Source organism: Pristiophorus japonicus, chromosome 3 (genome assembly GCF_044704955.1).
Source record: "Pristiophorus japonicus isolate sPriJap1 chromosome 3, sPriJap1.hap1, whole genome shotgun sequence".
NCBI classification, from domain to species: domain Eukaryota; kingdom Metazoa; phylum Chordata; class Chondrichthyes; family Pristiophoridae; genus Pristiophorus; species Pristiophorus japonicus.
In genome coordinates, this window is record NC_091979.1 from 319605129 (window position 1) to 319619981 (window position 14853).

General features: G+C 65.0%; 1 protein-coding gene across 1 annotated transcript in view; it reads right to left on the bottom strand.

Annotated features, from left to right (window-relative positions):
- The window catches only part of LOC139259615 (monocarboxylate transporter 12-like), a 131093-nt gene that overhangs the window by 41362 nt on the left and 74878 nt on the right, over positions 1-14853 (bottom strand). The gene's annotated exons all lie outside the window — the stretch shown is intronic.

Sequence of the window (14853 nt, forward strand, 5' to 3'; positions counted from 1 at the left end):
AGAGCGAGACTGGGCGGGGGGAAAGAGAGAGAGACTGGGTGGGGGTGGAGAAAGAGAGAGAGACGGGGGGGGGCGGAAAAGAGAGTCTGGGGGGGGAAAGAGAGAGACTGGGGAGGGGGGCAGAGAGAGAGATTGGGTGGGGGGGCAGAGAGACTGAGTGGGGGTGGAGAAAGAGAGAGACACGGGGGGGAAGAAAGAGAGACTGGGGGGGAGGGGGAATAGAGAGAGACTGGGGAGTGGAAGAGAGAGAGACTGGGGGGTGTAAGAGAGAGAGACTGGGGGGTGTAAGAGAGAGAGACTGGGGGGTGTAAGAGAGAGAGACTGGGGGGGTAAGAGAGAGAGACTCGGTGGGGGAAAGAGAGAGAGACGGAGGGCGGGGGGAAGAGAGATGGGGGGGAAGAGAAAGTGACTGGGGGGGAGAAAGAGAGAGACTGGGGGGGTAAGAGAGAGAGACTAGGTGGGGGAAAGAGAGAGAGAGACGGGGGCGGGGGAAGAGAGAGACGGGGGGGGGAAGAGAAAGGGACTGGGGGGGAACAGAGACTGGGGGGGCTAGACAGAGAGACGGGGGGGGGGAAGAGAGAGAGACTGGGGGCGGGGAAGAGAGAGAGACTGGGGAGTGGAAGTGAGAGAGACTGGAGAGGGGAAGAGAGAGAGACTGGAGAGGGGGGATAGAGAGAGAGACTGGGGCGGGGGGGGGAAGAGAGAGAGACTCTGGGGGGGGGGAGAGAGAGAGACTGGGGGAGGGAAAAGACAGAGAGACTGGGGGGGAGAGAGAGCGCGACTGGGGGGGGTGTGGGAGAGAGCGACTGGGGGGGCGAGAGAGAGAGAGATTGGGGGGGGAAGAGAGCGACTGGGGGGGGGGGGGAAAGAGTGACTGGCGGAGGGGGGAAGAGAGCGACTGGGGGGTGGAAAGAGAGCGACTGGAGGGGGGGCAAAAGAGAGCGACTGGGGGGGAAAGAGAGCGACTGGGGGGAAAGAGAGCGACTGGGGGGGAAAGAGAGCGACTGGGGGGGAAAGAGAGCGACTGGGGGGGAAAGAGAGCGACTGAGGGGGGAAAGAGAGCGACTGAGGGGGGAAAGAGAGCGACTGGGGGGGGAAAGAGAGCGACTGGGGGGGGGGAAGAGAGCGACTGGGGGGGGGGGGAAGACAGCGACTGGGGGGGGGGGAAGACAGCGACTGGGGGGGGGGAAAGAGAGCGACTGGGGGGGTGGGAAGAGAGCGACTGGGGGGGTGGGAAGAGAGCAACTGGGGGGGTGGGAAGAGAGCGACTGGGGGGGTGGGAAGAGAGCGACTGGGGGGGTGGGAAGAGAGCGACTGGGGGGGGTTGGAAGAGAGCGACTGGGGGGGTGGGAAGAGAGCGACTGGGGGGGTGGGAAGAGAGCGACTGGGAGGGTGGGAAGAGAGCGACTGGGGGGGTGGGAAGAGAGCGACTGGGGGGGTGGGAAGAGAGCGACTGGGGGGGTGGGAAGAGAGCGACTGGGGGGGTGGGAAGAGAGCGACTGGGGGGGGGTGGGAAGAGAGCGACTGGGGGGGTGGGAAGAGAGCGACTGGGGGGGGGGGAAAGAGAGCGACTGGGGGGGGGGAAAGAGAGCAACTGGGGGGGGAAGAGAGAGCGCCTGGGGGGGAAAGAGAGAGAGCGACTGCGGGGGGAAAGAGAGAGAGCGACTGGGGGGGGAAAGAGAGAGAGCGACTGGGGGGGAAAGAGAGAGAGCGACTGGGGGGGGGCGGGAAGAGAGAGCGACTGGGGGGGGGCGGGAAGAGAGAGCGACTGGGGGGGGGGCGGGAAGAGAGAGCGACTGGGGGGGGGAAAGAGAGCGAGACTGGGGTGGGGGGGGAAAGAGAGAGTCTGAGAGCGACTGGGGGGGGGGGGGGGAAGAGTGAGCGACTCGGGAGGGGAAGAGAGCGAGATTGGGGGCGGGAAAGAGAGAGACTGGGGGGAGGAGGGGGAAGAGAGAGACTGGTGGGGGGAAGAGAGAGACTGGGGGGGGGGAAGAGAGAGTCTGGGGGGGAAGAGAGAGAGACTGGGTGGAGAAAGAGAGAGAGACAAGGGGTGCGGGAAGAGCGAGTCTGGGGGGGGGTGGAGAGAGACTGGGTGGTGGGGGCAGAGAGAGACTGGGTTGGGGGGGGCAGAGAAAGAGAGAGAGACGGGGGGGGAAAGAGAGAGTCTGGGGGAGGAAGAGAGAGAGACTGGGTGGGGGTGGAGAAAGAGAGAGAGACTTGCGGGGGGGGGGGAAGAGAGAGCCTGGGGGGGGGGGAAGAGAGAGAGACTGGGGGGGGGGAAGAGAGTGAGACTGGGGGGGGGGGGGGAAAGACAGAGAGACTGGGGGAGGGGAAAAGAGAGAGAGACTGGGGGGGGGGGGAAGAGAGAGAGACTGGCGGGGAGGGGGGGGAAGAGAGCGACTGGCGGGGGAGGGGGGGAAGAGAGCGACTGGCGGGGGGAGGGGGGAAAAGAGAGCGACAGGCGGGGTGGGGGGGAAGAGAGCGACTTGGGGGGAAGAGAGCGACTGGGGGATAAGAGAGCGACTGGGGACGGAAGTGAGCGACTGGGGGGGGAGGAAGAGAGCGACAGGGGGGGCGAAAGAGAGCGACTGGGGGGGGGGAAAGAGAGCGACAGGGGGGGCGAAAGAGAGCGACTGGGGGGGGGGGAAAGAGAGCGACTGGGGGGGGGGAAAGAGAGCGACTGGGGGGTGGAAAGAGAGCGACTGGGGGGGGAAAAGAGAGCGACTGGGGAGGGAAAGAGAGCGACTGGGGAGGGGGGGAAAGAGAGAGCGACTGTTGCGGGGGGGAAGAGATAGCGACTGGGGGGGGGGAAAAGAGAGAGCGACTGGGGGTGGGGAGAGAGAGCGAATGGGGTGGGGGAGAGAGCGACTGGGGGGGGAAGAGAGAGCGACTGGGGGGGGGGAAAGAGAATGACTGAGGGGGGGGCGGGAAGAGAGCGAGACTGGGCGGGGGGAAAGAGAGAGAGACTGGGTGGGGGTGGAGAAAGAGAGAGAGACGGGGGGGCGGAAAAGAGAGTCTGGGGGGGTAAAGAGAGAGACTGGGGAGGGGGGCAGAGAGAGAGATTGGGTGGGGGGGCAGAGAGACTGAGTGGGGGTGGAGAAAGAGAGAGACACGGGGGGGAAGAGAGAGAGACTGGGGGGGAGGGGGAATAGAGAGAGACTGGGGAGTGGAAGAGAGAGAGACTGGGGGGTGTAAGAGAGAGAGACTGGGGGGTGTAAGAGAGAGAGACTGGGGGGGGTAAGAGAGAGAGACTCGGTGGGGGAAAGAGAGAGAGACGGAGGGCGGGGGGAAGAGAGATGGGGGGGAAGAGAAAGTGACTGGGGGGAGAAAGAGAGAGACTGGGGAGGGGGGCAGAAAGAGAGACTGGGTGGGGGGGGCAGAGAGACTGGGTGGGAGTGGAGAAAGAGAGAGACTGGGGGGGGTAAGAGAGAGAGACTAGGTGGGGGAAAGAGAGAGAGAGACGGGGGCGGGGGAAGAGAGAGACGGGGGGGGAAGAGAAAGGGACTGGGGGGGAACAGAGACTGGGGGGGGCTAGACAGAGAGACGGGGGGGGGAAGAGAGAGAGACTGGGGGCGGGAAGAGAGAGCGACTGGGGGGGGGAAAGAGAGCGAGACTGGGGTGGGGGGGGGAAAGAGAGAGTCTGAGAGCGACTGGGGGGGGGGGGGGAAGAGTGAGCGACTCGGGAGGGGAAGAGAGCGAGATTGGGGGCGGGAAAGAGAGAGACTGGGGGGAGGAGGGGGAAGAGAGAGACTGGTGGGGGGAAGAGAGAGACTGGGGGGGGGGAAGAGAGAGTCTGGGGGGGAAGAGAGAGAGACTGGGTGGAGAAAGAGAGAGAGACAAGGGGTGCGGGAAGAGCGAGTCTGGGGGGGGGTGGAGAGAGACTGGGTGGTGGGGGCAGAGAGAGACTGGGTTGGGGGGGGCAGAGAAAGAGAGAGAGACGGGGGGGGAAAGAGAGAGTCTGGGGGAGGAAGAGAGAGAGACTGGTGGGGGTGGAGAAAGAGAGAGAGACTTGCGGGGGGGGGGAAGAGAGAGCCTGGGGGGGGGGGAAGAGAGAGAGACTGGGGGGGGGGAAGAGAGTGAGACTGGGGGGGGGGGGGAAAGACAGAGAGACTGGGGGAGGGGAAAAGAGAGAGAGACTGGGGGGGGGGGAAGAGAGAGAGACTGGCGGGGAGGGGGGGGAAGAGAGCGACTGGCGGGGGAGGGGGGGAAGAGAGCGACTGGCGGGGTGGGGGGGAAAGAGAGCGACAGGCGGGGTGGGGGGGAAGAGAGCGACTTGGGGGGGAAGAGAGCGACTGGGGGATAAGAGAGCGACTGGGGACGGAAGTGAGCGACTGGGGGGGGGAGGAAGAGAGCGACAGGGGGGGCGAAAGAGAGCGACTGGGGGGGGGGGAAAGAGAGCGACGGGGGGGCGAAAGAGAGCGACTGGGGGGGGGGGAAAGAGAGCGACTGGGGGGGGGGAAAGAGAGCGACTGGGGGGTGGAAAGAGAGCGACTGGGGGGGGAAAAGAGAGCGACTGGGGGGGGAAAGAGAGCGACTGGGGAGGGGGGGAAAGAGAGAGCGACTGTGGCGGGGGGGAAGAGATAGCGACTGGGGGGGGGGAAAAGAGAGAGCGACTGGGGGTGGGGAGAGAGAGCGAATGGGGTGGGGGAGAGAGCGACTGGGGGGGGAAGAGAGAGCGACTGGGGGGGGGGAAAGAGAATGACTGAGGGGGGGGCGGGAAGAGAGCGAGACTGGGCGGGGGGAAAGAGAGAGAGACTGGGTGGGGGTGGAGAAAGAGAGAGAGACGGGGGGGCGGAAAAGAGAGTCTGGGGGGGTAAAGAGAGAGACTGGGGAGGGGGGCAGAGAGAGAGATTGGGTGGGGGGGCAGAGAGACTGAGTGGGGGTGGAGAAAGAGAGAGACACGGGGGGGAAGAGAGAGAGACTGGGGGGGAGGGGGAATAGAGAGAGACTGGGGAGTGGAAGAGAGAGAGACTGGGGGGTGTAAGAGAGAGAGACTGGGGGGTGTAAGAGAGAGAGACTGGGGGGTGTAAGAGAGAGAGACTGGGGGGGGTAAGAGAGAGAGACTCGGTGGGGGAAAGAGAGAGAGACGGAGGGCGGGGGGAAGAGAGATGGGGGGGAAGAGAAAGTGACTGGGGGGAGAAAGAGAGAGACTGGGGAGGGGGGCAGAAAGAGAGACTGGGTGGGGGGGGCAGAGAGACTGGGTGGGAGTGGAGAAAGAGAGAGACTGGGGGGGGTAAGAGAGAGAGACTAGGTGGGGGAAAGAGAGAGAGAGACGGGGGCGGGGGAAGAGAGAGACGGGGGGGGAAGAGAAAGGGACTGGGGGGGAACAGAGACTGGGGGGGGCTAGACAGAGAGACGGGGGGGGGGGGAAGAGAGAGAGACTGGGGGCGGGGAAGAGAGAGAGACTGGGGAGTGGAAGTGAGAGAGACTGGAGAGGGGAAGAGAGAGAGACTGGAGAGGGGGGATAGAGAGAGAGACTGGGGCGGGGGGGGGAAGAGAGAGAGACTCTGGGGGGGGGAGAGAGAGAGACTGGGGGGGGGAAAAGACAGAGAGACTGGGGGGGGAGAGAGAGCGCGACTGGGGGGGGTGTGGGAGAGAGCGACTGGGGGGGCGAGAGAGAGAGAGATTGGGGGGGGAAGAGAGCGACTGGGGGGGGGGGGGAAAGAGCGACTGGCGGAGGGGGGAAGAGAGCGACTGGGGGGTGGAAAGAGAGCGACTGGAGGGGGGGCAAAAGAGAGCGACTGGGGGGGAAAGAGAGCGACTGGGGGGGAAAGAGAGCGACTGGGGGGGAAAGAGAGCGACTGGGGGGGAAAGAGAGCGACTGGGGGGGAAAGAGAGCGACTGGGGGGGAAAGAGAGCGACTGGGGGGGAAAGAGAGTGACTGGGGGGAAAGAGAGCGACTGGGGGGGAAGAGAGCGACTGGGGGGGAAAGAGAGCGACTGGGGGGGAAAGAGAGCGACTGGGGGGGAAAGAGAGCGACTGGGGGGGAAAGAGAGCGACTGAGGGGGGAAAGAGAGCGACTGGGGGGGGAAAGAGAGCGACTGGGGGGGGAAGAGAGCGACTGGGGGGGGGGAAGAGAGCGACTGGGGGGGGGGGGAAGAGAGCGACTGGGGGGGGGGAAAGAGAGCGACTGGGGGGGTGGGAAGAGAGCGACTGGGGGGGTGGGAAGAGAGCAACTGGGGGGGTGGGAAGAGAGCGACTGGGGGGGGTTGGAAGAGAGCGACTGGGGGGGTGGGAAGAGAGCGACTGGGGGGGTGGGAAGAGAGCGACTGGGGGGGTGGGAAGAGAGCGACTGGGGGGGTGGGAAGAGAGCGACTGGGGGGGTGGGAAGAGAGCGACTGGGGGGGGGGAAAGAGAGCGACTGGGGGGGGGAAGAGAGCAACTGGGGGGGAAGAGAGAGCGCCTGGGGGGGAAAGAGAGAGAGCGACTGCGGGGGAAAGAGAGAGAGCGACTGGGGGGGGAAAGAGAGAGAGCGACTGGGGGGGAAAGAGAGAGAGCGACTGGGGGGGGGCGGGAAGAGAGAGCGACTGGGGGGGGGCGGGAAGAGAGAGCGACTGGGGGGGGGGCGGGAAGAGAGAGCGACTGGGGGGGGGAAAGAGAGCGAGACTGGGGTGGGGGGGGGAAAGAGAGAGTCTGAGAGCGACTGCGGGGGGGGGGGAAGAGTGAGCGACTCGGGAGGGGAAGAGAGCGAGATTGGGGGCGGGAAAGAGAGAGACTGGGGGGAGGAGGGGGAAGAGAGAGACTGGTGGGGGGAAGAGAGAGACTGGGGGGGGGGAAGAGAGAGTCTGGGGGGGAAGAGAGAGAGACTGGGTGGAGAAAGAGAGAGAGACAAGGGGTGCGGGAAGAGCGAGTCTGGGGGGGGGTGGAGAGAGACTGGGTGGTGGGGGCAGAGAGAGACTGGGTTGGGGGGGGCAGAGAAAGAGAGAGAGACGGGGGGGGAAAGAGAGAGTCTGGGGGAGGAAGAGAGAGAGACTGGGTGGGGGTGGAGAAAGAGAGAGAGACTTGCGGGGGGGGGGAAGAGAGAGCCTGGGGGGGGGGGAAGAGAGAGAGACTGGGGGGGGGAAGAGAGTGAGACTGGGGGGGGGGGGGAAAGACAGAGAGACTGGGGGAGGGGAAAAGAGAGAGAGACTGGGGGGGGGGGGAAGAGAGAGAGACTGGCGGGGAGGGGGGGGAAGACAGAGAGACTGGGGGGGGGGAAGAGAGAGAGACTGGGGGGGGGGGGAAAGAGAGAGAGACTGGCGGGGAGGGGGGGGAAGAGAGCGACTGGCGGGGGAGGGGGGGAAGAGAGCGACTGGCGGGGGGAGGGGGGGAAAGAGAGCGACAGGCGGGGTGGGGGGGAAGAGAGCGACTTGGGGGGGAAGAGAGCGACTGGGGGATAAGAGAGCGACTGGGGACGGAAGTGAGCGACTGGGGGGGGGAGGAAGAGAGCGACAGGGGGGGCGAAAGAGAGCGACTGGGGGGGGGGAAAGAGAGCGACTGGGGGGGGGAAAGAGAGCGACTGGGGGGTGGAAAGAGAGCGACTGGGGGGGGAAAAGAGAGCGACTGGGGAGGGAAAGAGAGCGACTGGGGAGGGGGGGAAAGAGAGAGCGACTGTGGCGGGGGGGAAGAGATAGCGACTGGGGGGGGGGAAAAGAGAGAGCGACTGGGGGTGGGGAGAGAGAGCGAATGGGGTGGGGGAGAGAGCGACTGGGGGGGGAAGAGAGAGCGACTGGCGGGGGGGAAGAGAATGACTGAGGGGGGGGCGGGAAGAGAGCGAGACTGGGCGGGGGGAAAGAGAGAGAGACTGGGTGGGGGTGGAGAAAGAGAGAGAGACGGGGGGGCGGAAAAGAGAGTCTGGGGGGGTAAAGAGAGAGACTGGGGAGGGGGGCAGAGAGAGAGATTGGGTGGGGGGGCAGAGAGACTGAGTGGGGGTGGAGAAAGAGAGAGACACGGGGGGGAAGAGAGAGAGACTGGGGGGGAGGGGGATTAGAGAGAGACTGGGGAGTGGAAGAGAGAGAGACTGGGGGGTGTAAGAGAGAGAGACTGGGGGGTGTAAGAGAGAGAGACTGGGGGGGGTAAGAGAGAGAGACTCAGTGGGGGAAAGAGAGAGAGACGGAGGGCGGGGGGAAGAGAGACGGGGGGAAGAGAAAGGGACTGGGTGGGAAAGAGAGAGACTGGGGAGGGGGGCAGAGAGAGAGACTGGGTGGGGGGGGCAGAGAGACTGGGTGGGAGTGGAGAAAGAGAGAGACTGGGGGGGGGTAAGAGAGAGAGACTAGGTAGGGGAAAGAGAGAGAGAGAGACGGGGGGGCGGGGGGAAGAGAGACAGGGGGGGAAGAGAAAGGGACTGGGGGGGAACAGAGACTGGGGGGAGCTAGACAGAGAGACGGGGGGGGGGGAAGAGAGAGAGACTGGGGGCGGGGAAGAGAGAGAGACTGGGGAGTGGAAGTGAGAGAGACTGGAGAGGGGAAGAGAGAGAGACTGGAGAGGGGGTATAGAGAGAGAGACTGGGGGGGGGAAAGAGAGAGAGACTCTGGTGGGGGAGAGAGAGAGACTGGGGAGGGAAAAGACAGAGAGACTGGGGGGGGAGAGAGAGCGCGACTGGGGGCGGGTGTGAGAGAGAGCGACTGGGGGGGGGAGAGAGAGAGAGAGACTGGGGGGAGAGAGAGAGATTGGGGGGGGGGAAAGAGCGACTGGCGGAGGGGGAAAGAGAGCGACTGGGGGGTGGAAAGAGAGCGACTGGAGGGGGGGGAAAGAGAGCGACTGGGGGGGAAAGAGAGCGACTGGGGGGGAAAGCGAGCAACTGGGGGGGAAAGAGAGCGACTGGGGGGGGAAAGAGAGCGACTGGGGGGGGAAAGAGAGCGACTGGGGGGGGGAGAGAGAGCGCGACTGGGGGGGGTGTGGGAGAGAGCGACTGGGGGGGGAGAGAGAGAGAGACTGGGGGGGGAGAGAGAGAGAGACTGGGGGGAGAGAGAGAGATTGGGGGGGAAAGAGAGCGACTGGGGGGGGGAAAGAGAGCGACTGGGGGGGTGGGAAAGAGAGCGACTGGGGGGGGGGGAAAGAGAGCGACTGGGGGGGGGGGGAAAGAGAGTGACTGGGGGGGGGGAAAGAGAGCGACTGGGGGGGGGGAAAGAGAGCGACTGGGGGGGCAGAGAGAGCGACTGGGGGGGGAGAGAGAGCGACTAGGGGGGGAGAGAGAGCGACTGGGGGGGGGAGAGAGAGCGACTGGGGGGGGGGGAAGAGAGAGCGACTGGGGGGGGGGAAAGAGAACGACTGAGGGGGGGGCGGGAAGAGAGCGAGATTGGGCGGGGGGAAAGAGAGAGAGACTGGGTGGGGGTGGAGAAAGAGAGAGAGACGGGGGGGGGGGAAAGAGAGTCTGGGGGGGGAAAGAGAGAGACTGGGGAGGGGGGCAGAGAGAGAGATTGGGTGGGGGGCAGAGAGACTGAGTGGGGGTGGAGAAAGAGAGAGACACGGGGGGGAAGAGAGAGAGACTGGGGGGGAGGGGGAAGAGAGAGAGACTGGGGGGTGGAAGAGAGAGAGACTGGGGGGGTAAGAGAGAGAGACTCGGTGGGGGAAAGAGAGAGAGACGGGGGGCGGGGGGAAGAGAGACGGGGGGTGAAGAGAAAGGGACTGGGGGGGAACAGAGACTGGGGGGGGCTAGAGAGAGAGACGGGGGGGGCGAAGAGAGAGAGACTGGGGGCGGGGAAGAGAGAGAGACTGGGGAGTGGAAGTGAGAGAGACTGGGGAGGGGAAGAGAGAGAGACTGGAGAGGGGGGATAGAGAGAGAGACTGGGGGGGGAAGAGAGAGAGACTCTGGGGGGGGAGAGAGAGAGACTGGGGGGGGGGAAAGACAGAGAGACTGGGGGGGGGAGAGAGAGCGCGACTGGGGGGGATGTGGGAGAGAGCGACTGGGGGGGGGAGAGAGAGAGAGACTGGGGGGAGAGAGAGAGATTGGGGGGGGAGAGAGGGAGATTGGGGGGGAGAGAGAGAGATTGGGGGGGAGAGAGAGAGAGAGATTGGGGGGGAGAGAGAGAGAGAGATTGGGGGGGAGAGAGAGAGAGAGATTGCGGGGGAGAGAGAGAGAGAGAGATTGGGGGGGAGAGAGAGAGAGAGATTGGGGGGGGAGAGAGAGAGATTGGGGGGGAGAGAGAGAGATTGGGGGGGAGAGAGAGAGATTGGGGGGGAGAGAGAGAGATTGGGGGGGAGAGAGAGAGATTGGGGGGGAGAGAGAGATTGGGGGGAGAGAGAGAGATTGGGCGGGAGAGAGAGAGCTTGGGGGGGGAAGAGAGAGAGATTGGGGGGGGAAGAGGGAGAGATTGGGGGGGGAGAGAGAGATTGGGGGGGAGAGATTGGGGGGGGAAGAGAGATTGGGGGGAGAGAGAGATTGGGGGGAGAGAGAGACTGGGGGGGGAAAGAAAGATCGGTGGAGAGACAGACTGGGGGGTTGGGCGGAGGGAGAGAGAGAGCAATTGGGAGGGTGCAGAGAGAACGACTGGGGCGGGAGAGACTGGAGGTGGGGGAAGAGAGAATGGAGGCGGGGAAGAGAGAAAGTGGGGGAGGGGGGGGAAGAGAGAATGGAGGGAGAGAAGAAAGAGAGAATGGAGGGGGGGGAAGAAAGAGAGAATGGGGGGGGAGAGAGAATGGGGTGGGGGGGTAATGGAGGTGGGGGGAGAGAGAATGGAGTGAGGGGGAAAGAGAGAATGGCGGGGGAAATTGGGGGGGAAGAAAGAGAGAATGGAGGGGGGAAGAAAGAGAGTATGGGAGGGGGGGAAGAAAGAGAGTATGGGAGGGGGGGAAAGAGAGAATGGGAGGGGGGAAGAAAGAGAGTATGGGAGGGGGGGAAAGAGAGAATGGGAGGGGGGTGAAAGAGAGAATGGGAGGGGGGGTGAAAGAGAGAATGGGAGGGGGGGTGGAAGGAGAGAATGTGAGGGGGAAGGAGAGAATGGGAGGGGGAGGGAGAGAATGGGAGGGGGGAGGGAGAATGGGAGGGGGAGGGAGAAGAGAGTATGGGGAGGGAAGAATGGGGGGGGAGGGTAGAATGGGGGGGGGAGGGGAGACAGAGCCGGGGGTGTGGGGGAGAGAGAGAGAGAGAGAGAGAGAGAGAGAGAGAGAGAGAGAGAGAGAGAGAGAGAAAACAAACAAAATGGGAGGGGGGGGGAAGAGAAGAGCGAGATGGGGGGGGGGGGGGGAGAGCGAGATGGGGTGGGGGGGAGCGCGAGCGGCTGGAGTGGTTGGGGGGGGGAGGAGATAGTGATTGAGGGATGCGAGAAAGAGTGACATGGGGGAGAAGAGAGAGACTGGGGAAGGGGGAGGAGAAAGAGAGAGACTGGGGGAGGGGGAGGAGAAAGAGAAAGACTGGGGAAGGGGGAGGAGAAAGAGAGAGACTGGGGGAGGGGGAGGAGAAAGAGAGAGACTGGTGGAGTGGGAGGAGAAAGAGAGAGACTGGGGGAGGGGGAGGAGAAAGAGAGAGACTGGGGGAGGGGGAAGAGAAAGAGAGAGACTGGGGGAGGGGAGGAGAAAGAGTGAGACTGGGGGAGGGGGAGGAGAAAGAGAGAGACTGGGGGGGGGAAGGAGAAAGAAGAGAGACTGGGGGAGGGGGAGGAGAAAGAGAGAAACTGGGGGAGGGGGAGGAGAAAGAGAGAGACTGGGGGAGGGGGAGGAGAAACGAGAGAGAGACTGGGGGGGAAAGAGAGCGACTGGGGCGGGGAAGAGAGCGACTGGGGGGGAAAGAGAGCGACTGGGGCGGGGAAGAGAGCGACTGGGGGGGGGGAAGAGAGCGACTGGGGGGGGGGGAGAAAGAGAGCGACTGTGGGGGGGGGAAAGAGAGCGACTGGGGGGGGAGAAAGAGAGCGACTGGGGGGGAAAGAGAGCGACTGGGGGGGCGGGGAAAGAGCGACTGGGGGGGGGAAAGAGAGCGACTGGGGGGGGAAAGAGAGCGACTGGGGGGGGGAAAGAGAGCGACGGGGGGGGGAAGAGAGAGACTGGGGGGGGGGAAGAGAGAGACTGGGGGGGGGAAAGAGAGCCACTTGGGGGGAAAAGAGAGCGACTTGGGGGGAAAAGAGAGCGACTGGGGGGGTGGGGAAGAGAGCGACGGGGGGGGGAAGAGAGCGACTGGGGGGGGGAAGAGAGCGACTGGGGGGGTGGGGAGAGAGCGACTGGGGGGGGGAAAGAGAGCGACTGGGGGGGGGGAAGAGAGCGACTGGGGGGGGGGAAGAGAGCGACTGGGGGGGGGGAGAAAGAGAGCGACTGGGGGGGGGGGGGAAAGAGAGCGACTGGGGGGGGGGGGAAAGAGAGCGACTGGGGGGGGAAAGAGAGCGACTGGGGGGGCGGGGAAAGAGCGACTGGGGGGGGGGAAAGAGAGCGACTGGGGGGGGAAAGAGAGCGACTGGGGGGGGGAAAGAGAGCGACGGGGGGGAAGAGAGAGACTGGGGGGGGGGAAGAGAGAGACTGGGGGGGGGAAAGAGAGGACTGGGGGGGGGAAAGAGAGCCACTTGGGGGGGAAAAGAGAGCGACTTGGGGGGGAAAAGAGAGCGACTTGGGGGGGAAAAGAGAGCGACTGGGGGGGGGAAGAGAGCGACGGGGGGGGGAAGAGAGCGACGGGGGGGGAAGAGAGCGACTGGGGGGGTGGGGAGAGAGCGACTGGGGGGGGGAAAGAGAGCGACTGGGGGGGTGGGGAGAGAGCGACTGGGGGGGAAAAGAGAGCGACTGGGGGGGAAAGAGAGCGACTGGGGGGGGGAAGAGAGCCACTTGGGGGGGGAAAGAGAGCGACTTGGGGGGGAAAAGAGAGCGACTTGGGGGGGAAAAGAGAGCGACTTGGGGGGGAAAAGAGAGCGACTGGGGGGGGAAAAGAGAGCGACTGGGGTGAAAGAGAGCGACTGGGGGGTGAAAGAGATCGACTGGGAGGAGGGGGGGGAAGAGAGCAACTGGGGGGAGGGGGGGAAGAGAGCAACTGTGGGGGAAGAGAGTGACGGGGGGGGAAGAGAGCGACTGGGGGGGGAAAGAGAGCGACTGGGGGGGGAAGAGAGCGACTTGGGGGGGGGGGGAAAGAGAGCGACTGGGGGGGGAAAGAGAGCGACTGGGGGGGGAAAAGAGAGCGACTGGGGTGAAAGAGAGCGACTGGGGGGGAAAGAGATCGACTGGGAGGAGGGGGGGAAGAGAGCAACTGGGGGGAGGGGGGGGAAGAGAGCAACTGGGGGGGAAGAGAGCGACGGGGGGGGGAAGAGAGCGACTGGGGGGGAAGAGAGCGACTGGGGGGGAAGAGAGCGACTGGGGGGGAAGAGAGCGACTGGGGGGGAAGAGAGCGACTGGGGGGGAAGAGAGCGCGACTGGGGAGGAGGGGGGGAAGAGAGAGCGACTGGGGAGGGGGGGGGGAAGAGAGAGCGACTGGGGAGGGGGGGGGAAGAGAGAGTCTGGGAGCGACTGGCGGGGGGGAAAAGAGCGACTGCGGGGGAAGAGAGCGACTGGGGGGGGGGGAAGAGCGAGTCTGGGGGGAGGGCGGAGAGAGAGACTGGGTGGGGGGGGGCAGAGAAAGAGACTGGGTGGGGGGGCAGAGAAAGAGAGAGAGAGACAGGGGGGGGGGGAAGAGAGAGAGAGAGACTGGGGGGGTGGAAGAGAGAATGGGGGGTGGAAGAGAGAGTGACGGGGGGGAAGAGGGAAGAGAGAGAGACTGGGGGTGGGAAGGAAGAGAGCGATACTGGGGGGGGGTGGAAGAGAGCGAGACTGTGGGGGGGGGAAGAGAGAGCGACTGGGGAGAGGGGGGAAGAGAGAGCGACTGGGGTGGGATGGGGGAAGAGAGAGTCTGGGAGCGACTGGGGGGGGGAAAGAGAGCGAGACTGGGGGGGGGGGGAAAGAGAGAGACTGGGGGGGAGGGAAGAGAGAGACTGTGGGGGGGGAAGAGAGAGAGACTGGGTGGAGAAAGCGAGAGAGAGACGGGGGGGGCGGGAAGAGCGAGTCTGGGGGGGGGCGGAGAGAGAGACTGGGTGGGGGGGAGCAGAGAAAGAGACTGGGTGGGGGGGGGCAGAGAAAGAGAGAGAGAGACTGGGGGTGGGAAGGAAGAGAGCGATACTGGGGGGGGGTGGAAGAGAGCGAGACTGTGGGGGGGGGAAAGAGAGAGTCTGGGGGAGGAAGAGAGAGAGACTGGGTGGGGGTGGAGAAAGAGAGAGAGACTGGCGGGGGGGGAGAGAGAGAGACTGGGGAGGAGAAGAGAGAGAGACTGGCAGGGGGAAGAGAGAGAGACTGGCGGGGGGGAAGAGAGAGAGACTGGTGGGGGGGGGGGGAAGAGAGAGAGACTGGGGGGGAAGAGAGAGAGACTGGGGGGGGGAAGAGAGAGAAACTGGGGGGGGGAAAGAGAGCGACTGGGGGAGGCGAAAGAGAGCGATTGGGAGGGGGGGCGAAAGAGTGCGACTGGGGGGGGGAAGAGAGCGACTGGCGGGGGGAAAGAAAGCGATGGGGGGCAAAAAGAGAACGACTGTGGGGGGCGAAAGAGAGCGACTGGGAGGGGGGGAGAAAGAGAGCGACTGGGGGGGGGGGGAAAGAGAGTGACTGGGGGGGGGAAAGAGCGACTGGCGGAGGGGGGAAGAGAGCGACTGGCCGGGGCGGGGGGGGAAAGAGAGCGACTGGGGGGGGGGGGAAAGAGAGCAACTGGGGGGGAAGGAAAGACAGCGACTGGCAGGGGGGGGGGAAGAGAGCGACTGGGAGGGGGGGGAAAGAGAGCGACTGGGGGGGGGGAAAGAGAGCAACTGGGGGGGGAAGAGAGCGACTTGGGGGGGGGAAAGAGAGCGACTGGGGGGGGAAAAGAGAGCGACTGGGGGGGAAAAGAGACCGATTGGGGGGGGAAAGAGAGCGACTAGGGTGGGGGAAAGAGAGCGACTGGGGTGG